Source organism: Hippocampus comes, unplaced genomic scaffold (assembly GCF_001891065.2).
Source record: "Hippocampus comes isolate QL1 unplaced genomic scaffold, H_comes_QL1_v1.1 scaffold380, whole genome shotgun sequence".
Classification (NCBI taxonomy): Eukaryota; Metazoa; Chordata; class Actinopteri; order Syngnathiformes; family Syngnathidae; genus Hippocampus; species Hippocampus comes.
This window is the reverse complement of record NW_017804876.1, coordinates 167,357-191,699: the sequence shown is the minus strand read 5'-3', so window position 1 is coordinate 191,699 and position 24,343 is coordinate 167,357. Positions and strand designations below refer to the sequence as shown.

At 44.8% G+C, this 24,343-nt stretch overlaps 1 long non-coding RNA gene across 2 annotated transcripts; it reads left to right on the top strand.

The window, feature by feature from the left end:
- The first annotated feature begins 29 nt into the window (after positions 1 to 29).
- LOC109522500 (uncharacterized) lies at positions 30 to 23,317 on the top strand. Of its 2 annotated transcripts, none has more exons than XR_002169576.1 (6): positions 30 to 270; positions 567 to 623; positions 2,074 to 2,102; positions 2,570 to 2,686; positions 2,858 to 3,037; positions 14,217 to 15,689. It is a non-coding gene; the product is annotated as an uncharacterized LOC109522500 (long non-coding RNA). The 2 variants fall into 2 exon arrangements; XR_002169575.1 differs by lacking the exon at positions 14,217 to 15,689 and adding an exon at positions 23,001 to 23,317 and having other exon boundaries at positions 31 to 270.
- Positions 23,318 to 24,343: the final 1,026 nt, after the last annotated feature.

The following is a 24,343-nucleotide window of genomic DNA, read 5'->3' as shown; positions in this document are numbered from 1 at the left end:
GTGCCGACTTCTTTACGGCATACGTCACTTCTCCTTTAACCATTCGTTGCAAAGCCGTAAATCGATTCGAACATTTACACGTGATTACTGCTGTCATGGCAGCAATAATCGGTCTGAGGACCCATACATTTTTAAAAAAGAAAATAAATAAATAAATAAAGGAGAAAGAAAAAGTTAGGCCACACGGATAATAGGACAGTCAAGGATCAACAGTGACTCGGTTGTCACTCTCTGGCGTGAACTCAACGACAACGAGGGATTTCCGACCGAGTGAGGAGATTTCGATGCTAAATCAAAATAATAATGTTTTCGGAAATTTACGTGGTAACAATAAATAGTCATCAATTTGATAGCCTTTAGTAATTCAAAAATGACAGTGAAATCACAGACTGGCTTAGAATAGTTTTAATAATAAATGTAAGGTCTGTGTTATCCCCCATATGGAATGCCATTAGTGGAATTTTAACAGTAGAGGAAACTTTACAATGTGAAGAAATGACAGGTCGTGCTTTCCCTGAGAGACTGAACTGGAAATTCGTTCAAATTGTACTGTGTTGATATTCAAGCAACACGAGACCTTCCTGCCGGGATCTACACGTGTGCCTACTGTGAAATTATCCAAGGTAACGTTTTATTCATCAGTTTCAAGGCTCTAAACTCGTCAGCTCGTCAGTTTAGAGCGGCACAAAACCAAAGTGAAACACTGATGTATGGTATTCTTTGGACACAATTAGATTCATTACTTCATAGCTTTTAAGCCTCCACACGGCCATTGTTAACGGAATTGTAATTCAGTCCAAACGCAAAGGGCCGACAGATCAAGATTTCACGACGCGACACGCTGGTCCTCATGCGAAATGTGGTTTTCCTTCAGGCAAAACGCTCCCGGTTTTGTCCGTAGGAGGGCGCCATAATCAACCAAAACTGAAAGTTGCTTTCAGGCTGCACTAGTGTGTGACACGGCACTATTACAGTACTAGGACAAAAGTTGCACTAGTAGTGTAAAAAGCATTACTAGTAAGACGCAGTCATTCTGCTCGTGTACTAAATTGCCTGATTAGTGAGGACAGAGTGGAAAAGTTTATGGATATCACGAATATCGATGAAATGTTTGAAAAGTTTCTTTAAGAAATGGCTATGACAGTAGCATATTATAAGAAAGTATTACTTGATGGCTTCAATTGAATGCAGCTGGTCTACTTAAATGTAGTGAACTTATTTTGTGCCATCGCTGAGTCTACAAGGGAAGAGACATCATCAGTCTGCGCACTTCCAATTTTGACCTTTTACACAGACAAATCTATATTTAGACAGAGCACGCTGTCTATATTTTCTCTCTGCATCACTCTACCTCCCCACCTCCTCCTTCCATCATCCTGCCTGTGTTTTTTCCCCCTCCTCAGGGACGTCGTGCGAGCATTGTGGATCACTGAGCTTCAAAGACACAGGATCTAAAACGAATGCACCGTTTTTACTTTTGCTAAAAGCGCAAGGTACCTTGCTCACGGCGCCACTTGTGGAATCTGCTACCGACGTCACGAGTTGGAGCGTTTGTTGCGACATGACATGGAGTTTATGTAAAATGCTCAAACCAAACAGAGTATGACTAGTCTGGCCCCTTCCATCTCTAATAGTGTGCATTTCACAGCACTGTGGGCCCTGGAGGCATCCATCTTGGATCTTCTCCAGTCCAGTGGTTGCGTGGGTGGATGGGACTGTACTGTATTTTGGCCGCGTTCCAGTCCAGTGGGCACGGAGCAAGCTTCAGAGACGCATGGGATTTCCCTTTTTACACCAACCCCCTCTTCCCTCCATTAACCAATTAGACAGTAGAAAAGCCTAGCTGCTGGATATTTCAAGGAATTGTATGCTGCTTTCAAAATGTAATGTACAATCTAGCAAATAATAAAAGTGGAGTGGCTAATGAGTTGGGCTTTCCTGACCGGCAGAGTGGAACAGTGGAGATGTGAATGAAAAAAAACACAAGAGTCCATCGGGGAAACCAAAGAGCCAATTTGTGACAGACTGTTTGAATGGAGTCAGACATTTATTTTGTGAACTGTACACTTTCAGGTTGATGGGCCCTCCCTTCACTCAAACAGGTAAATTCACTTTTGAAACATTTCTATGAAACACTCAAAGGCAAGGTCATTCTTTGTTAAAAGCATTAGTGAGGAATACTGTGCTGTGTCCCACATCTATTTTTACCCTGCTATGAATTTTTATCTCACTATATGCCATGATGTATACGATGTAACTGTATCATTCCAAGTAAATATCACCGCCACCGCTGGTATTAGACCCACGTTGAATTATGTTGCTCCAGAGTCAGTCAATTAGAAATGTAAATCACAAGTAGTCATGAAATACCACTCACTCCATTGTGACAAGGAACCAGAGAGGGGGTCGAAGCGGCCCTCCATTGCCTGCATGTGATGGGTATTCACCTGTTTCCGTCGTAAATATTTGTGCAAATTTACTGTCAGCGGATGATGAATGTTATCAATATCACACAGTTTAAAAAAAAATGCTTCCCCATTCTAGAACAGTGCATGTTATCCACCAACAGGGGTCGTCCTTGCACAGTTTGTCCTCACTTGACTGGTGACTCCAAACCAGAGGCAGCATGTGAAGTAGCTGCATGGCTGCCCTACTTGCATCTGTATATAAAGGCAACCTGTATAGAGTAAGTGTTTTTTTTCTTTCCAACCATAGACATTTTTGCATGAAGGACAACCTCATCCTCTTTGTTCGCCTATTCTTTCCGCCCATGTGCGCCCAAGTGTTCTCGTCCTTGCCCCGGCCGTCCTCCTGTAAACGACCCACATCAATTCACTGAGCCTCTGCCCTTTTACAGGGGCTGCCTGAAAAAATATGATGTGACATGTGGGATGAGCAAGACGGAGCGAGAGGAGGAGGCGGACGCCGGGGTTGATGTATTTGCAAAGGACACTTCACCATCGCCAGTCTGACATTGACAGACTTCATCCTGACAAACTGGTGCATACTTGAAGGAGGACATGCCTGACACATATGAGTAAGCGCATTTACATTGTAAGGACAGCATGTGACCTTCGTGGGGGCACACTTCAACGGTGCCTTGCAATACGAGTGAGACAAGTTTGTTTTTGAAATAATATCCATCGACATATTGCTTCACTTGATAACAAACAGCAGTTTGGCAAATAGTTAATGATTCCTCAAAAATGATGTTGAGTGACAGACATGTGTTTTAGAAATAGAATTGTAATCTCGACATACGTTGGGGGACTCAAGAGCCTGTTTACAAACCACCGTGAAGCAAACGCTTCCATATTATCGCCCTCGCTCTCTTTCTTTTGAGTGCTACCAGGATGACTGCGCGCCATATGCATGTCAGCTCTAATAAGTCAGGGCCACACAAGAGGTGTTGAGAAAGGGGAGCGTCATCAGTCAGCGGGCTGACAGAGCATCTCAGACACATCGGAGTGATTTCGGAGTTATCATGCACAATAGAGAGTACAAAATGTGGCCAAAAAAAAAAAGTCTATCCCAGCTGAGTATGAGTGGGAGGCAAGGCGTCGCCAGCAGGCACGGAGCTGATATAGACAAATAACCAATCACAATCTCCTTCCCACCTCGAGACAATTTTGAGTCTGTTTTAATTAACCGAACATGTCCTAGCATGACCTAGCCAATTCCACGGAGGATTGCTCTGAGCCAAGTTCAAATGAAACATTTATGATAGTTATTATTACACCCCGTCCTCAAAATGTCAATATTTTCTTTAAATACAAACAATGAATTAAAATTTAAACAATCTGCAATCCAATCCAGGTTTTTATTTGAACCTTTGGATGGATTTTACTGTCCAAATGTAGTCATGGAGGTGTATATCTATTAAAGTACTGGTCAAAAGTACCAGATTGTTGCCTTGGTGGAGGTCTGCGCTTTTCTGACTGCCGTCTTGGGATTGCAGAGCTCTTGTTCTGCTCTGGTCAGTGATGTGATTTATTACTTGGTCTTGTGTATAAATTCTTGTAAGAACATGTTCTGTTCTTTCTGAAGGGATGAAAGGATGGAATATGGGAACTAATATTCTCGCAGAGGTTTCAGCGATCAAAAGAGAATTGTTGTTGTGCCGCAAACCTTTCAAGACTTGATGCGATTCCCGTTCCCTTTTGATTTTTCTCCCTCCCGTTTGCGCTTCGCGTTCTTCGTCAGTCCTCCTGGACTCTATCTGCGCGGCCCATGTGTTCTCTTGACACCCAACTCCGGAGCATCCTAGACCTGGGTCATGTGACACTGACCTGCTATGTTTTACAAGGCTGCGGCGCTGCACGGGGGCCTCAGAGGAAAGGCAACAGCAGGAAACCAAGCGCAGGGCGTGTGCATGTGACTTTCATGGACATGTTTCAAACCAGAGAGCGTTTAATTGGGGACAGCTTGTTCAGTTGCGGGGGGAAAGGTCTCCATTTGGGAGTGTGCTATACTTAAGGTCAGTTGTGGGTTGAAAATTGTTTTTTTCAATGTGAAGTGGTGCAACAAGGTACACATACTGTACATTACATCCATATTTGAGAAGCTTGAGTAGGCAAATCTTTCAGCAATTAACTGAGGCGTCATTTATTGCGTTGTTGTATTTAGATTCCTTGTCACTTGTCTGCCAATGGGCTTCCTCAGCCACTCGTTCCTCGTCGTCTCGCCAGTTTGCTCGTCTTTAGTCCCCTGCTTTCTTTCTGTCGTCTGTCGCGTTTCCCTGAGTCATGTCTCTCATACGCGGATGTTTATTCACTTATTTGAAGGCAGTGTCACATGAATAGTACTGGCAAGTTCAGCAAAACTGTAAAACTGCACACCTCTATAGCTCTGGATTAAATCTGAAAATGCATACTGTTGAACCTCTGAAGTCAAAGGCCCAAGAGAAGATACAATTATGAGGTTGGCCGTTCAGCGGGCCTCGTTTACGGCCTAGAAGTGTTTTTCGTAGAACTATTTGCTGTAATTATGACTTTATGGTGAGTCCCACTTCGGTGCCAAAACATTGTTGCCATAGTAACGAAACTAAACTAAGGACCCCCTGTCTAGAATGACCGCAATGGCGAGAGATTGAAGGTCTAAGCAAGCAAATAGTTAAGATTACTCTCCCGGAAATGACTGTGAGCCTCTGAAAAATCCCAAAACGAGTGCATGTGAGCGAGCGGAGTGAGCTGGGTGGGGTCAGGCCACAGTATTTCAAGAGATGGAACTGAGCCATAAAAGGTTCGACTCCAAGAAGCCAGCGAGACGGCGTTTAAACTTGCCGCCCCGTAGCCTCGTTCGACTTGGATCAAAACCGCTTGGACTTTTTCCACCTGGCTGACGCTAGTTTTTTTCAATGCTCCGATGGCCTTAATCTCCTCTCTCCTCATCTCCCTTTTCCCGCCCTCCCCCTTCTCTTTCCCGCCTCCCTCCCCTGCTCTAAATCTCACACTTCTGCATGAGCCTTCTCCCTTGTTTCCCCTCCTTTCTTTCTCTCTCTCTCTCTCTCTCTCTCTCTCTCTCTCTCTCTCTCTCTCTTTTCATCCCCAAATGAGTTGACCTTCACTGTCGCCTGGCCGTAATTCTGCTCTCGCTCGCTCTCTGGCCGTAATCTACGGCTGGAGACTTGTATCCTGTTGCCCTCCGACGTGCACACGTGCGCAAACACACACACACAGGAGAGATTACACTGCAGAGTCGGTGCATGAAAGATGACCACAGACACACACACACACACACACACACACACACACACACACACACACACACACACACACACAGGGGCGGATTTTAGGCCATTAAAGTAGAGGCCAGTCCAGTCTCAGATCACTGCCTCCCCCCTCTTTGTTCCCCCAAATCAGGAACAGCTGTTCTCCTCCAAAGTTATAAGTCACTCACTCGGTGGAAATTTAAAAAGCCATTAAGCGAGCCCCCACATCTTCCACTCCGCCCCGCTAGTGCGTGGGTGCTGGCTTATCTGCGGCTGCACACGCTGGCGCGTACACGAAAAGTACAACAGGGAACCACTGCGTTTACTAGTTTACGGGAAAGATTGTAATCATGTCTCCCATACCCGGAATACACGTCATTGAGGCGGGAGAGCAAAAGCGGGAGTCGGCCTAAGTTGCATATGTGCAAGTCAGAAGTCTTAAAGTTTCTAGTTACCGTGACAAAAGTCACTCCACAAATACTCCATTCATACAAAAAACTAGAACTAATACTGAGACCAATTAAACGTAAACTAAAACAAATCATTTTTTTCACAATACAAACCCAAAACCGTTATATCCCTCGTCCCCACAAAATTTCGAGCAATTCATAAGTCATTAATCACCTCAAACAATCTCGCTCAGTCAAAAAATATTTGCCCATTAGCCACTCTGGATTCACAATCTCTACTTGGGTTAGTTAGCTGTTTGCCCGTACAATCTTTCTTTCAAAAACAAAAACAAATGCCAACAAAATGTTGTAAATTCAGATTTTTAGTTCTGAACAGGTAAGACATTCAAGTTAAATTCAAGTCGAGTGTTTTTTTTGTCAAGTTTTAGACATGCAAATCCCAAATTGAGATACAAGTTAAAATAAAACATAATTTTCATCGATTAAGATGTAATGGCAATTTCATGCATCGGTATTCGGGTACCCAAATGTAAGTAAGCACGTGTACTCTGTCTCCAAAAAAGTAGTATCTGTGGATTTCAGTCCTAAAATTGATGAAGCAAGTCTGACTCGAGTCAAGTCATGTGACTCGAGTCCCCCACCTTCGCTTCGAAAGGCTGGAAAAGCTTGCTCGCTCGTCCGCTTGGGCTTCAGCAGCCAGAAAAAACAAGGCAGGGGCCAGGCGCACATCAAGCCCATTATAAGCAGCACAGTGGATATTTGCATGCCAAAAGTGAAAATTGGGGCTGTATTTTTTTTTTTTTTTTGAGCCGTCTCCTCCTTCTCTATCTCCTGTGGAGATCTTTCATTTCCTGCAGGCCCCAATGGTGATTTCATAGTGAAGCTCGGGGTTTAAGAGTGGCAGTCTGTGGGAGGGGGAGGGGGGAGGTGGTATGTGGTTGTGAAGTGCGGGGGTATTTGGGTTCAAGCCAACATCAACCTCCACCTCGCTCCACTAGTCTGTTCTGTATGTGTTTTTTTTTTTTTTTAAATGTGTGCATGCTAGCGTGGACTCTTGTTTTCTTACTCTGTCTGCAATCACATTAACCTCAACGCCTGGCAAAGCTGCAGTTAGTCTTCCACAAATGCACTTTGGGCCACAGTTATTCAAAATATATTCACGGTTTACACAATATGTTTTTCCCAGGTGAAAAAAAAACCCTCACCCATTCATGTGCTCAATCTGAAATATGCTACCAAAGCCGTGGCTAAATAGGAAAGTAGTGCAGAAATTGGCGGTCGATGTAATGTCGAGGTGATGCAACTTTTGGACATTGGGGAGGAGCTAGATTTAGCCTGGGTTGTTAGTGGATATTATGGAGAGTCTCTGTAATGTGTAATGTTTTAAAATGACAGAATGGAGAAGACTGACGAGTCGCCAAAACAGCACCCCGGTTTTTCTTCGATGAAAAAGAAAAACATAAGCAAGGGGGAGGGCGAAAATGCAAGTCCCAAGCTTTTGCTCCTATAAGGGAGGGGCACAGTATGGGATTGGAAAAAAAATGATTGCCAGTCAATTACAGGGCAGAGCAAATAACGTCAACATATACAAACATTAAAGGGCTTACAGTAAATGAAGTGCAGTGAGACTTGTTTATTAGCTGTAGTTCCACCAAACATTCCTATTTAAATAATTCTGTGTCTTTTGCGGGGAGCGGTGCTGTAGGGCTAACCCAGTTTTCTTTTTTTTTTATTTAAAAATAAAGTAGAAGTCTTCCAGTGGTAAGTGGTAGTTATTATATGACCTTGTGAAGTGGTGAACCTTTTCAGGGCACTGATGACTCATGCGTCCATGGAGCTGATGTCTTCTTTTTTGGTGTCTGTCCAATATGCTTACCCAAAGAAAAAAAGAGAAGAGTGTCGTGCCCTGATCCCAATAATTGTGGCACATGAGCAATTTCTGCTCTTCACTTCCTTTCTCTTCTGGGTGACACACACACAGACCGCAGAGAAGCCAACAGCTGCAGCCTTCAGCTTTCACTTCCCCTTCTATGAAAGCCCACATATATCTGTTACCATAACAAGTTCCCCAAACGTGGCCTCTCATGCCCTCTGTAGCACCGCCGCTCACGCCGTACCAACACATGCGCCTGTGTGCACGCTTACATGTGCAAGTCTGAAAAAAAAAACCTGCTGCCAAAAAGTCTCGCGGAATAAAAGTAGTGCCGCTTTGCTAGTTGTGATATTTCCATATTACTTAGGCGAGATGCTGTCCCCGGATGCTCGGCTCCGATAATCATAAAAGTACATGCCCGGCATACACTGTCGGTGTTGCAAACTAATATCTACATCTATATCTATATTATATATCTCTGTGTGTGTGTGTGTGTGTGTGTGTGTGTGTGTGTGTGTGTGTCTCACAAAATTCTGTTAACCATGTGCAAACGGAATTTTTTTTTTTTTCCATAAGAGAAAGATGGTGTCAAAAACAATGATTTCTGATGTGCATGTCTCATATTGTCGAGTGGACTTTGATGCCAGTCGCCAAGTCTACTTTTTACTTACTGGACATGCACACTCACAGCAAACCAGGCCAGACAGAGTGGCATCGCGTGACTAAGGCTTCACACCTCTCTTTCACTCAGTGAAAGCACGAAAATCCCTGGTGCACAGTCATGTGAGAAGTGTGTGTGTGTGTGTGTGTGTGTGTGTGTGTGTGTGTGTGTGTGTGTGTGTGTGTGTGCGCGCGCGCACTTACATTCAGTGTCTGTCTGGCTGAGCTCTGACCTGGTTTGGCCTCTCTATTTGTCATTTACACACACTAACTGTACTGTGCGCACACACTTGCAGAAATAGCCGCTGCCGTGCGCTCTCTGGCTTGTTTGTCAGCAGGCAGCCACGTCAATCCAAATTAAGGCAGAGCAAACAGCGGGCCATTGTTTGTTGGACTTCACGGCTCAGTTTATGTGCAATCCCACCAGGCCGCCACACTTTATGTCCGCTGTTGCAGCCTCGGTGTAAATTGTCAGCGATCTCGGTGACATCATGGATTTTCATTGTCGCTGGGGCTTTTTCTTCTCGGCGGGGGGGAGGGGGGGGGGGGTTAGCTGAGGCAAAGTGAATGTCTGGGCTGTTAATGTTGAACAATTGCTCTCGGATGATCTCACCGCATGCACTATAGACAGTAAATGGATGATTCGGAACATTTAAACGGGGCACGGGTACAGTGAACACCCGAATAGTCGTGGTTTGGAATTTGAAAATTTGCCTATTCACAGATTTGTATTCTTCATGTTCGAAATATAGCCGCCGTTATATGCTGAAAATGTCAACCAGATGTTGTGTTATTGTGCTATGGCCAAAACAATAATAACATCACCATGGAACTGTCGAAATGAGTTGTGCGGCGTCGGCATCTTATGACATTTATAGGCAATAACATTACAGTTATATCATCTTCCGATGTCACAGATTTCCACCTATCGTGGGCGGGTCTAGAACAAAATCTACAAGTTATTGATGTCCACTTCAGAACCAGTACCAAGATGCCACCCTAAACAATAGTGTTCTTGATTTGTGCTCCAAAACAGCTTTGAGTTCACAAGGTTTTTCAACGAAATCTGCAAATGGTTGACTTCACGGCCGCCAAACTGCGACTATGTGATGGTTCGCCGTATCGCCTCTCCTCCTCCTCCTCCTCCTCCTCCATCTTCTTCTCCGGCCCACAGGCTCACTATTGTAACAGCGAGCTTGCGGCCAGATGGTTGACTGTGCTGTTCTCAGGGCAGACTGTGGCCGCATGCCACTCTTTGCCATGGTGCCGAGGTTTCCCAGGACACACTAATAAATGTTGTTATTCCCCCTCGCCAATGTGTAACGTTGGCCTGCACAGCTGGCACAGAAAGATGCCGGGTCCCGTCAGCTTGTCATAACACGCCACCCATGCACTTAGAAGAGCCACCATTCCTCCCAAGTAAAATGATCTCTCGACGCAATTGTTTGGAACTGTCCGTTTGGCTTTCCACAGTGGGATGGGAAGGACGAATGGGGTGTTTCCTTTCCATGTTTCCATTCATTGTATTCCCCTAGACAAGCTGAGGTTCAAAGTAAACAAGCAACTGTAGTTTGCTAACAACCGATAGTTTGACCGTTGGCGAGCGACACTTAATGAATGATTGTTTCAATTCTCTTGTTCCTTGAACCGACGAATTTTGGGGCCCGGTACATCCCTGCCCTTGCAAATGGTTTAATACCTCTTCAGAAAGAATCAGCAAGAGGGTGCAGATTTTGCAGTGGAGACAGGAAGATTTATCAACTTGTCTGGAGTATTGACACCCCTCCGCATAGCTGGCCCAGGTTTTTAAAAAACATAAATATAATAAAGATGATGATATTAATGATGCGTTCAAAATACGATGACGCCCACTACACATTCTGTATCAGCGCAGGGCAGAATCTGTCTGCCATTGCCTCGATCAAATTTATCAAAATTGCGTGACGCCACCTGCACCACAACTTAGACCTGGTTTCCCCTGGTCTAAAATCGAGTCTGATTTCAGTCATCAAATAGTCGGGCGTGTAAAAGAAAACGCCTGCGGTCCACCAAATTCCTAAACGCAGTAAACTAGACTTGCCCCCAGCACAAAAATGAAGATGCGCCAGTTTTTACGCTGAGCGCCTGTGCGCTGGCTGCTAAAATAGGGCCTTCAATGTCAAAGAAAGGGTGGACAAAGTACAAATGAATGACATTTGTGGACCTGTTGCAACCCGAGGGAAAAACACACAGCAATGCCACCCCTGCGCAGGCGCACACGTTGCGCATGTCAGAAACCGCCACTCAGATATATTTGACTCTAAAAATCGCGGGTGAATTTGTGAATAGCAAACTCAATACCGTACTGTACTACATTGTACCGTACCCACGGCCACATTTGTCAATGGAAACTGATGCGCGCTGAATTTGATGGTGGGGTTGGGGATGCCTGGGGGCAACGGGGTGGTTTTTGCCAGCTGTGTGGGATCACTTTCAGGATTGTAAACATGGCGAGAGGGACACTTCACGTTCCCCAGCGCTGAAAGGGTGGCCCTTTTGAAATGCTTGAGCCCGTGGGTGTGCCTTTTGCCCCCCAGTGCCCCCACCCTCCTCTACTACCACCTTCCTACCCCCCGCCTCCTTTCCTCTCCGTGTTTCCTGTTGAGCTGGCTAGACTCCTTTGACAGATTTACAACTTTGGGGTCAAAGTTTTTCGACAGCAGCAGATAAATCTTACACCGCCCCCTCCTTGCTTCGCCCCTCACCTGATAAAAAGACACATACTCTCACAGCCCACACCCTTTCATGTATAATCTGCTTTTTTGTGTGTGTGTACACCTATGTGCTGGAACATATGTGTGAGGATGCCTGCACTTATGTGTATTGGGGTCACGCTAAAGTGCCTTGTCTCGCAATTCACAGAAAGAACGCAGGATTGTTCCCGACCTCGAAAAGATGGGCTTTTCTCCTTTTCAAGAAGAGGAAGGTCTTCTAATTTTACCTCCTGCAATGTTATAAGGATCCATGCTTGATTACCGTTTTCTTCTCCTCCCCCAGATACATAAGATGAGCCGCAGTGTGCTTCACCCCACTAGCGAGCCATCATTTGTGTTTTCTTGCTCGTCTTTCTTTCTTTTCTCCCACTCTATGTCTCTCATTACGCACTCTGGAGGCGCCAAGAGAAGTATTGGCTCTAATTTGTTTTGGGGCGTGAGGCAAGAGAATTGCAATTTACAGTCTCGAGCCAAATCGCAGTCTTTTTTCCCCATTGCTGTTCCAGTGAAATTGTATTTATCATTCATCACTTTGCAAAACCGAGCACGCGTTATCCTCGAATCTAAGAGAAGCAGCACTAAGATGTGATTTGGATTGGTGAAGAGCAATCCAGGCGTCTTCTTTTTTGTGTTGATATTGGATGTGTACTTTGTGTGTGAAGATAAACGATGTGCTCATATTTAATGGGAAGTTGACTAATTTCTGTTCTTCTCGCTGCAGAGGGCCTTGCTTGTAGGTCATATAAAATTTGTGTTGATGGTGAAACAGAGTGTCCTTGTCCCGGATAATAACCTGCATACATCATGCAGTACATGTATAGAGACCTTGGGTCTGGCCTTGCTCTGTTCATGTGCGCTTGAAATCCTCCTTGCCTCGATTTTGTTGAATGACAAGCACAATTTTTTTTTTAACCCCTTCACTTCAATCTTGCAAATATACAGAGCCCCCAATATGCCTATTTCATGGCCAAAAATTAGGATTTGCATCCTAAATTGTGACCACAATATAATCGTATTTGGGACAAATCGGCAACTAATTTTCCCGTCATTTCAAAGCTGACACTCAAATCATATCCTGTTTATACTAGACGACAGTGGCCATTCGGCACTATCTACACATTTTCCTCCAACAGGGGCTCGATCGATAGACATGATTGATTGGCTGGTGCGCTGTGGACAGCCAGCGCTGATCGATGTTAGCTTGGCTGACTGCCGCAGATCGTACGTCAATGTCAAATGCCAATAGGTGTCAAAATAAGGGAGTTTTAGATAATATCACGATCGCGTAAGAACTTATTTTAAATGAATTGTGACAAAGTTAACGTTAGCATCGAACTGCAGCTAAAAAGGCTGTATAACTAACTGGGCTAGGTGGCTAACTAGGCTATGTAGCTAACTAGGCATGTTGCTAACTGGAGCATGTAGCTAACAGGGCTTTATATTTAATCCTATCTATCCATTTATCATTTGGGTGTGTCAACTTTCTATAACGAGGCTCTGTTGCGAGCTACGCTATTTATCTGCTCATCATTCATCTTTTTTTCTGTTGTTCAGTTTGATATTAGTGCTCTTAAATCGTCGAAAAACTTTGACAACACAAAAGCCTGCTGTTTTCCAATGTGTATACGCACGCACACACACACACACACACACACACACACACACACACACACACACACACCGGCTTGGTAGGGAAGTGCGTCAAAGATTGCAAAACACGGCATGCCTTGTGAAACATCGCATACGCTGCAGCGCACAATTGTCAGGCGGTGACCTTGAATTCTTAAGAGGCCCCCGTTTGGCCCGTAGCGTGCTTCACGCATCACTGCTGCACAGCGATAGGATAGGCCACGAATGAAGCAGCTCAATGACAGAGATGAGCACTACAAGGCCCCCCCACCTCCGCCGAATCCCAAAATGAGGGAAATGGAGAGAAATCAGGGGTGGAGTCGCAGCATCTCCAGGGAAATCTTATCGTACCAAAGTTGGGGGAGGTTTAGGCGTTCTGAGCGAGAGAGCAGGATGAACAGATCAGAGTTAGCGAGAGCTTTAGGGGATTAACAAATGAACAAACCTGTTGTCCTCTCTTCACCTTCCCCGTTCTTTATTTTCTACAAACTAGAACATGCTTTCAATATTCGAGTCCTTGTGTAACCTCTGCTGAGTTTTTAGGGTGAATGTTTCTTTTTGCCCGAGCTGTCTCCAAAAACTCTCCTGGCGCCTTCCACGCTTCGATTTCTAAACCCTCTCTTCTGGCTGTTTTTTTCTCACATCCTTAAAAAGGAGGGAAAGACTGACAGAAAAGACATAGCACGCTAATGCCGCCTGGGCAGGTTTGGTTGGATTTTTCTTTCTTTTCATTTTTTTTTAGTGGGGGCGTGGGGTCTCATACATGAGTATGAGAGCTGCAGTTAAAAAAATGTACCATTATGACTAGCCCCTTTTAAAAAATATATTAGTTCTTCTATAAATGGAATATGCTCCAGCCTCCCCCAAAAACCCAACCGGAAACAAACACTCTACATTGTTGTACTTTATAAAAACACAGCAATAAAATACGTAAATAGAATGTCAAGAATGACCCAGTTTGTGCATCACGATTGATACATTGCGGCCAACTTGGCCACAAGAGAGCAGCATAATATAGTCATGCAAACACAATCAAAGAGGAGTTTCACAACTACTGGAAGATTTTTGCCGAGGTCCTTGTAAATTCCGTTTTTTTTTTTTCCTTTTTACCGTGTCAACCGTAATACTCCTTTGTGCGCTCCCCTTGGTCCTTTGACACCTGCGATAATCTCATGTGACAGACCAGCTTTCCACTCTGGTGGCCTAAAAACTTGGGGACAAGACAGGAAGTGAGAAGCAGACAGAGAAAGACAGAGAAAGGGAAGGTACAACAATTTCAGAACTTGGATGCCGTGAGTTGCAGCGAGTTCATCCAGCCCCCGTCCTACCCCTTGAATAGTCCTGCTCGATAAGTGAACTTTGATAGCCCACATGATGTTAACTTTGCGTGATTTATTTGGCTGCGTCGCGATGACATTGGACGAAGAGCAACAAATCGGAAAGAAAGAGAGAAAGAGCAGGATAGACTCGATCCCCCAAAACTAGGACAGTCACTGTCTAGAAATGTGGACTCATGTTCCTGTTTCCAGCGATTCCCATGAGCCTGCTTACTCCAAAGCGCAGTCGGTTCAGTACTGCCCACCGGCCGCTTTTCGCTGTCCTTAGCAGCCTCGTGTGTTGTTGACGTCTGATCTTATGAACACTGAAGCGTAAGTGAGTTAAGGCATCGCACCACAGCAAGTACTGGACACTCTTGTCTCTTGGAATATATCCAAACAGTTCAACATTCATCTCCCCCAAAGGCGCCAGACGGGCATAAGTACATGGGTAAAATGTGACCGCATCGTCTGCAATTAGAGAACACAATTTGTGCAGAAGTTGTACTTGAATGGTTGAAATGTACGATGTTAGACGCGAACTTGGAATGGTTTAAATCGGTCAAGAAATGTGAAAAGAGAACATGTGGAAATACCAGATTTGTTTTAATTTTGTCATGAGGAAAAGTGAGATGCTGAATATTTGGCAATTTCGTTGTTAGAATGCCCATTTCGACACGTGGTTTACTATTTATATTGTTTCTCTTGTATTTGATTGTTGTCGTGTCCTGTGTCAAATTGACTTCCCTTCTCAGTTTCCTCTTTTTGTCCACACGCTCGTGTTTTTGCAGCTGAGCGAGGAAACAAAAAGTGATGCAGTGAGTCCGCAATAATAAAGGAAGGCCGGTTGGAATATTTTCGGACTTTTTCAAAGCTCTGGCTGATGCTCTGTATATCATTATCCATCTGTTTGGCTTGAGAAGAACTGGCTCGCGGAGGGGACGCGGAGCCTCGCGTGGACATCTGCCAGCCTACCTACGCCTTGCCTCTGCCGCCCCATTAGCATCATGTGGCGCCTGGCGCCCGTCCAAGTGAGACAGTGTGACCTTAATCTCTGTGCCTGTCACTGAGCTCCGAACGCATCTGGTCAAGTCCAGATGCACGGTCATGGCCGCCTCCTCCGTTTCTCGCCCCGTGGTCGACGTGACGATTCCGGCGCGTTGTCGCCGCTTCCTCCCGCAGTCGACAAAGACGCCTCAGGTTGTACCGCACTTGGCATATTTTCAAATGGGTCAGTCTCTGTTTGATAGTGTTTCTTTATCGGTTGCCCAGGAAGCTACCTATTACGATAATCTGATGCTGACTCATACTCGTATCGAACTATCGCTTCCTTTTCCGGGGGGGGTGCAATGAGCCATATAGTCGCAGTGCTATCAGCTACACAAATCACTCATCAGAATGTCAATGAAGTTCTAATGAAAGGTGCAATTCCCCATCTCAGGGCATCGATGGAACGTACTGTATGATTTTATTTGGTTAAGTTACAATTAAGTGCAAGGCAGGTATACAGCTGGTCTATAAGTGATTTAAAAGGGAAACACCAAAAATATAGAGCACATGGCCCCGAATAGAAGATGCCTCACACGGCGATTTTGAAGTGAAAATTTAATTAAAAAGCATTTTGCAAAATCCTTTTACATGGTGATTTCGTTTTCAAGTTGTTTCCGTTTGCCTTTGACTTTAAAAGCCAGTGTCAGGCGTGTTATGATCAGCGCTTTTCATCGGCCCGCTCAATTACTTGCCCCAACAGGACACGAGAATCGATAAGCAATTAAACAACCTGTAGCAGAGAGGTGACTCGGGACATCACGTCGGACTGCTATTAAAGTGAGTCAGTCCAGCTCAGATTCCACGGAGAGGAAAAAAAAAAAATCAGGTTGTGTTACTTGATCTTTTCTATTGACTTTACAGAGCTATTTGCAATTTTACAGTTGACATTTGAGTAACTTCCGCGTGCAAGTAGCATGAAGAAATAGAGCTTAGAATAAAGTTCGGTTTTTAAGGGGGGGAAGACGAGCCAGCCCAACGTCAGGCGATACTTGGCAAAAACCGAGACCAGGAAGAGCTGTTGAAACCACCCATCCTGTGTGAAGGAATAGTTGCTCGTTTACGAGGAATTCTTACATGGAAAATATCCACACTTTTTCCAGAGCGCTGATATTTTAGCAGTCGGAAAGCATCGCATGACACAAATACTCGTCCCCAATTATTTCACAGGCACCCGATGAGCATATCAACCGTGTCACTTCACGGTTTACAGTGCTGTCAGAGTGGGCGGGGGGGGGGGGGGGGCAGGATGCGTGCGTAGGTGTACGAGCGTGTGTTTGGTCTGCTTGATCCGAGCGCCGGCACCTCATTCGGTTGTCTTCCGACTTGGATATATAACCGACAGACCCCACCCAGCGTCGGACGAAGCGAACGCACGTGTTGTGTGAAAGCTGCGTTGTGGGACCGCTTCAGAATGTTTGATTCCATTTTTTTTTTGTTTAATAGGGCAGTGATATGCGAATTGAGAGTATGTTCATTTGTACGAATTCGTGTATGCACTTCTGTGGTCGATTTGGCGAGAGTGTGTGCGGAACAAGCTAGGGAATGTTTTGCAGGCAGGGGTGGCCCAACTCAAGGGCCGCAGTTGATTTTTTATTTTTTTTTTCATCTGGACAGATGGGTTATATGATTCATAAGATGAGGTCACATATTTTTCCATTTAAATTATTCATAGAATTTAAAAAAAAATGTATAGTTGGTCCAACTTTGTGTAAATAGCCTCCTATTTTACAATTTGTCCCAAAAAAATGACAACTAAAAACGCATCAAAGAAATTCCTTTTTTTTTTCAGTCTTCCGCTCCTTTCCCTCACATATTTTATTATTATTTTTTTTTTACAGGCTTCCATTTCCACTAAATTAGTGCCCAGGGTTTTAATTGCTGTTTATGAAGCTCGTTTATTAGCGTGGGAGTCTGCGTTCGTGTGATCTGGCATCCAGCAAGCCGGGCCAAGTCCTCTCCAAACTTTCCTGTGGTTTTTGCATTTCTTTTTTTTTTTTTTCCCTCCTGTTGTTTCATTCCCTCGGCCTCCTTCCTTTCCTTTTTTTTTTTTTAAAAAACACCACAATGTTGCTGAGCTCTAACCGTACATGCTGCTGTTTTTATAGAGAATTAGCACGTCCCGACGCAGCGCTTTTAAATCAGGCCTCCCTCCGTCGGTAACTGCCTAGCAGGCACGTGCCAAGAGCCACACATTTAGCATACGGAAGCTATGATTTAAACCATTGTCCGGTCAATATTGTTTTATTGCTCCAGCGCCACACTGCTGGAATAGAATAGAAGCAATTCATGACCCACACGGATGCTGCTTTCTTTCCCTTTCCCGAAATTTCTCTTTCACTTCCCCTCTCGCTCTTCCTCCACGTCGTGCCCCCTTCGCGGCTTTCCGCGGGCACCCTTGGGGCTAATTAAACCTTAATTACATTTGTTGGAATTGATTTGTGATTTAGTCTTTCCTCTGTTGTTCCAGCTCATTGGCCCCCCTAGAAATGTCATTAATGCACCATTATTTTCACGGGCGGCCTAATTAAAGGGACATACTCCCTGGGTTTCCTCTGATGAGATGCTGGGAAGGGGAACATGTTGGCATCTGGCACCCCGGCGTTCCAAAATGGGACACTCGGTGGTGGTGTAACTTAACCCCGTCTATGTTCGAACATTTTGTGTCATACGAGGTTGCCAGGGGGCTGTTTGGGAAAGACGTCTAGTCATGTTTTATGGCAGGTCATTATCATATGGCATAGTTGTTTGGGATTGATGCCCGGGAGGGGGATCTTATTCATTGCCGTTTTCTCGTCGTCTCTGCCAGCTTTAGCAGAAGCTAATATGGAAGCGGGCAGATTTTTGCCAAGAGCAGCGAAAGCCTTCGCGTACGGAGCCAGAACGCTTTCAGTCATTTGCTTCCAATTGAACATAAACACCGGCACACTGGGGGAAATGCTAGCCAGACTCGATTTAAAAGAGAACAACACCCACCTGTGTCGATAAAGCTCACCAATACACGCAAAAAATCTGCATACAAAAACATTTCAAAGCAGATGTGGTACATGGGGAAACATGCGGCGTTACGCATTAAATCTACTTTTCTGTCTGATGGCGATGACAAGGAATTAAACAGATTCCCCCTCAAAAAAACTCTTTTGTAGTCTGTGCTTTTTTTTTTTTTTTTTAACGGGTACGGCGAACCCTTGCCTATCTTCCTTTAATTGTGTGAGTTTACCGTGTAAGGCATGTTCGAAAAGTTCCAGGATTGTTCTTCCAAGGTTTAGGTTCACATTGGTGCCTTGAGATACAACAGTGCGGGAACAGGAACAGACTCAAGACACAAAATGACACAATGCATCGTGAGACCGGTGTGTGTGCGAACATGAATTTTGCAGCTGAATCACAGCTCTGGATTAAATATGAAATACATGTTGACACTATCCGCTGGAACTATTTGGGCTGATTTTAAGAGCTAATTTTGACTGATTTAATCGGGGCCTACTTCACATAAACTATACGTATTCCATGCACCATCAACTACGCGTGTACCTGTGGCTGTAAACGGTGGTAAAACATGAAATGACGTCTTTTGCGTTCGTCAATCTCCATATGAAGGCATGTCAGCCCTCATTCCGCATGAAGCGCGTCTGGGTTCTCCTTCAGAAAAGGAAAAAGAAAACGAGAGAACACAGCGGCAAATGAGTTGGCAGCTGTTTGCGCTTCTTTTAAAACGCAGTTCTTTTTCCTCGGGGAGAATTGTGGGAGACGGGGGCTCTTAAAAGGGAGGGGGGGGGGAATGCGATGCATTTACATGTGGAAGCTCAAAGCAGTAACAAGCTTTCCCAGCCTGCTGTGGCCTCGTATGGCCTACAGTATCCTGCTACAGCCTCTCTCCCTCCGACAGCTGGCATGTTATCGGCGAGTTTTCTTGTTTTCCTGCAGCTCGCTCGTAAACGAATCACCGAGCCACGGGCGGACTTGACTTGGCGTTAGGCAAACGCAAGCAATTGCCTGAGGCCACGAGAATTCCGGGGGATCGCAAACATCACCTGAAACCGTTTCACCAAGTTCAATTCCATTTAAAGCGGAAGTCTAGTTTAAAATGTTCTTTGCAATATGTCTTCCGTCCGTGTCGGGACGGTGAAGCAGGTGCCTGGCTTAAAATGTCTGGGAAAGGCCGGACCTGGAGCGACTAAGGTCGGAGACCATCTGTTCCAGGAATGCCTACTGGCAGTTTTTCCTTTGGTCCTCGCTGCACCAAGCTCTTCAGGGTACATCAATGTGTCGCTCGTCCAATTTTGGGTGAAAACAGAACCGCAAAAAAATTGAGACAGGCCAAAATTTAAACATTTTAAAACACCGAATAATTTTGGTTTTTGATTGGGGTAAGATTATCGAAAACTAACAAAAGTACTACAACTAAAATTGAGAAAGCATTTTCATTAACAAAGCGAAAAAAAATATATAACCAACTGAACCTACATTTTACGTTTATAAAACTAGCTGTTACAAAGTATGACAGCAAAAAATGTGTTTCGTTTTCATCTTTGTCAATTAATTTCAGACATGATCTGTCGGGGTTTATTTTAAATGTATTTATTTCAGTGTTAAAAAAGAAAGTCAAACACTCCTTGAGCAATTGTCTTGCACTCCACATCAACATATATATTTTTTAAAAAAATCTAAAACTAATCCTAAAACTAATAAAAACAAAAATGTTTCAGAAAAAAATACCCTAACTACAATGAAAAATTCTAAACTGTTACAGTACTGGTCCAGGGTGTACCCTGGCGTGCACCAAAAGTCAGCTGGGATCGGCCCCGAGATGAGGAAACATGGTATCAAAAATGGATGCTGTTATATAAGTGTTGATTGCATGTGAGTGAACAAAAATGAACTCCCGCGTTCTGACAGCGTCGTCGCACGTTGCTCATCGTCGCTCACCGCCGGTATCAAACCAAAACAAAACACTGCCGCCGTGCCGCGATAGCTTCTGATCACAATCGCGTCAAGTGCCTGTCTGTACTCTGCCTTTACTCTTGTCCGTCCATTATGATTGCGCATAATAGGAGTCCAATTCAGTGGCGACCAGCCAGCCACTCCAATATGCTGGTTGGCTGGCAGTCTGACGGGTATGTAGGCCAACTGCTTCATAGATGGCTGGGCTGGTGAGAGCGAGTGGGGAGAGGGAGGAGCGGCGAGGAGGAAGAACGGGTTCACACGAGTTTGTTGCTCATATCTAGCGGCTTACTTGGCACGTCTCTTAGCGCCCTCCCTATCTTGATTATTGCCATCTTTGGGGGTGTTCCTGCAGCAACCATAATCCATCACCGTAGTTCGTAGTCTGCACCTTAATGCGGCCATGCAAACACGGTGGAAGACTAAGACATTAAAAAAAGTCTTGCATAAACCCAAAACAGCAGATGAGAATGCCTATCTCGATAATGGTAGTAAATGAATGCGATTGTGATTTTACTGGTTGCTTGCTGGGAATTGGGGGGGGGGGGGGAGAGAGAAAAAAGCAATACAGTGAGAAAGTGTCACTTTATTCGTTATAAAATTGATTTGCGGTGCTTTACCGGAACCCTGCAATTGCTGAGTCATCTGGAAAAAAAAAAAAAGCAGCGCCTTTGCACTCGTTCCTGAGTAATCCAGGATAAGATGACATTTTTATCTTAGTTTACGGCAAATTGCGTTCAAGTGTAGTTCAACGGGCCCCAACAAAATGCGAGCTAATAAGGGATAAACACTTTTGATACGGCTCAGACTTTCTCCATGCAAGGCGTCCTTCATTCCTCCTCGCTGCCACTGAACTGGAAAAGAATGGGTTAAACCTGTCTGCGAGCCACATCTGGGAGTCATTTGAAACATTCCACAAGGCTTACCACATGTTTTCAGATGGACTAAATCCTGCGAAAGTCTCGGCTGTCAGAGGTTTGAAAAATCATCGTTTTTTTTTTTTTTTCTGACCTTTTTTTTGCCAGGAGAGGAAAAATGAGAAAATTAAACTGTATAATGGCTTTTCGCTCTTGCAGGTGATGGTGTAGGAATGTGGATGCTTTTAGGGGCCTGTCCCAATGTGTGGTAGTGTGTGGAAACACGCTTCTATGTCCTCCTGGGTGTTGTTCGAGTGTTGTTTGTCACTATGCTGCCTTTTGGTGCAGTTCAAAGGCAACTTTCAGGGCTTTTCTGTTTCCATGCAACCGATAAAATCTCATCGGCACTCCAACGCTATAAAGGGGGGACGCAACTTGAAACTCGAGCAGCTTTTCAGTGCACTCATTCGAGTGCGTTCAGCTACATATATCTTCATGCTGTTATCATGCTTTTAGTCTTTTTTGTGGCCTTCGGCCTTACTGCAGAGTATAATGACAGCTTGCCCCCCCTCCCACACCCCCCTCTATAGTTTGAATGACATACTAATAAAAGCAGGGGTTATAGTGTGATGAATAGTGGGCTGTCTGGAGTTTGAAATAAATATGCGGCAGACAGGAGGAATGAAAATTCAATGTGGATGGTGATTGACCACCAGACCTTGGCACCGCCTCACCCTCGAGTTATTCGACAACTCTTTACATAAGCTTGCCACAACGATGGCCGCACTCACTCTCGGGAAGATTGACAACCAAAATCGGATTTGCTTGACGAGCGTGGGCTTGAAGAGGCTCGGCTTGAACATGGTGCACTTTCTTACTGCCAAGTTGTTAATGATAACCGCCAATATGCGAAATTAGCGGCAAAGCAGTGGCGGGAAGTAATTAAATTCAAGTAGCGTCTCAAACGTGGCCGTTCATGATGGGAATTTGATTCTGAAAGTGCGTCGTCACGATAAATAGTCATCGAGAATGTTGTCCAGCTTGAACAAAACAGCAGTTTCGAGCAGTACTTAGTTATCATTAGCATCGTAAACAAGGAGATGTTAGCCATGGCTGATACGACGTATTCATCACAAATCATAGAGGGATTTTTTTTTTTCTTTTTCACAGATCATTTTGATCATGTCAGGTTTATCCAAATGCTCCACCTTTTACTGAAATTGTAGGAGCTGGTAAGGTTTCTCTTGGCTGCACAGGGGGGACTCCCTCTCTCCATCTCTGCCACCCTGCGACATGTGGTATGTGGCTCCATGCTGGGGGGTGAAAGAATTGATCGGGCCGGCTCGTGTTACAACACTTTGGAAATAGTTTTGCACTTTCATACTGGACAGTAAATGGCTGCCGAGGTCATTTCAAGGGGGTGGGAGCAAAGCGGATCGTGTCAGGAACCTTGTAAAGCGAAACATGAGACAGTGAGAGCGACCCTCGGTGACAGTCTTGCAACAAAACTACACGTACCGCAGCCGCTCTGTGTGTGTGGGGGGGGGGGGGGGTCCCAACCAGAGGCAACTTCCTGGTCTTCTCCCAAAACAAAGAAATAAATAAATGGCAGAACAGCAAAGGCAGATCACTCGTGTACATTCAGGTACCACCGTATCAGCACACACGTGCCGCGCGCGTAGATACAAGCCTCCGCACCGCTGTCAGGCTTGTCTGTCACTCTTTGTTGCTCTCTCGAAATAGCGCTCGGATCCTTGAAACGTGTCCAAATTCTAATTCTCTTCCTCTGTACCGTTGCCAGACACAAGGCGAACCGAGTGCCTCGCGAGCCGGCCGACTCAAGCTTGACAGTTTGAAGATTTGCTGGCATTAAATTAAATGAAGCTTTGCACTCTTTTACACCTCACAGCTGCACGGCGCAGAGCGAAATCCAGTTTACAGTTTTCTCAGGCTTTCTCCCCCCCCCCCCCCCCCAATATGGTCCAATTTCCGATTTCAATCTTTACTTTTTCCTTTGCTAATGGAACCCACAATTTTGAGGTTATTATTGTTGTAATCTGTTTTACAACGTAGTGACTTGTGTTCAGTTGAAGCTGTCATCGTGAACGCTGTTAACAATTGAAGTCGATAAAACAATCTTTCACATTAATTCATGGTTCGTTTGCCTTTATTTTAGCATAAGACCAACATATTTATAAATAATAAATCTGACTTTGTTTATTGCAGGAAATATCAATTGGTTGCGGGTGTTTGTTCAATAATAGATGTGAGGAGGACCTTGAAAAATTATCGCACATTAAATTGTAATCGCCATATTGAGGAAAATCTCATCTCGTCTGCCCCCCCCCCACACACACACACAAAATGGTTCAGCTCTACTGGGAAGCCATTAAAAATCAGCCCCACTAACTGGCAGTGTAAATCCGGCCACAAGATGAGACTGTAGCCGAGCTTTGGCGACCCCAGAGCCCTCACTCAACCATCTCATGACAGCACACAATCCAAAATTCCCACATTGAGCCAAAACAGACTGCAAAACACTGTCGCAAACCTGAATCGATGTCGCTGGACGCTGGCAAAATAAGACGTCTGTTCAAGAATTCTGTTATGGCAGCAGCCGCTTCTACCGGCGCATGTTTTTAACATCAACATTACATGACTTGTACGCACGCCTGTGTGTCCCCTGCCACCCCGCCGCTCTCCACCCCCTCGAGCACCGCATTCCTCGCATATGTGGTGATGTGTGACAACTGACACAGCTTAGTGCCACTCACAGCCTCGGAGCCTCGAAAGCGGCAAAGGAAACAAGGCGGACACTGTTGCTTGCGCGCCCACTGTAGACATATTGACACGATGTGACCTGGAAATAAAGTCGCAGCATGATTGTGTTGCTTTTGGCAGCTATCGTTTTATTTTGATTTTTTTTTGTTTGTTTGTTTTGCATTGATGAACAAAGTAAACCCACTTGACATCAGACAGACAGACTTTGAACGTATCTCTCAACAAACGTGTGCACAAAAAGAACCGTGTAAGTCTATTCGTCATAATAACATTGAGAACACGGAATGGAGAAAAAGCCAAAGGCAGGTTATGACAAAATCACACTGCACAATCTGTGATGGAGGATATTTTAGGCTTTAATGG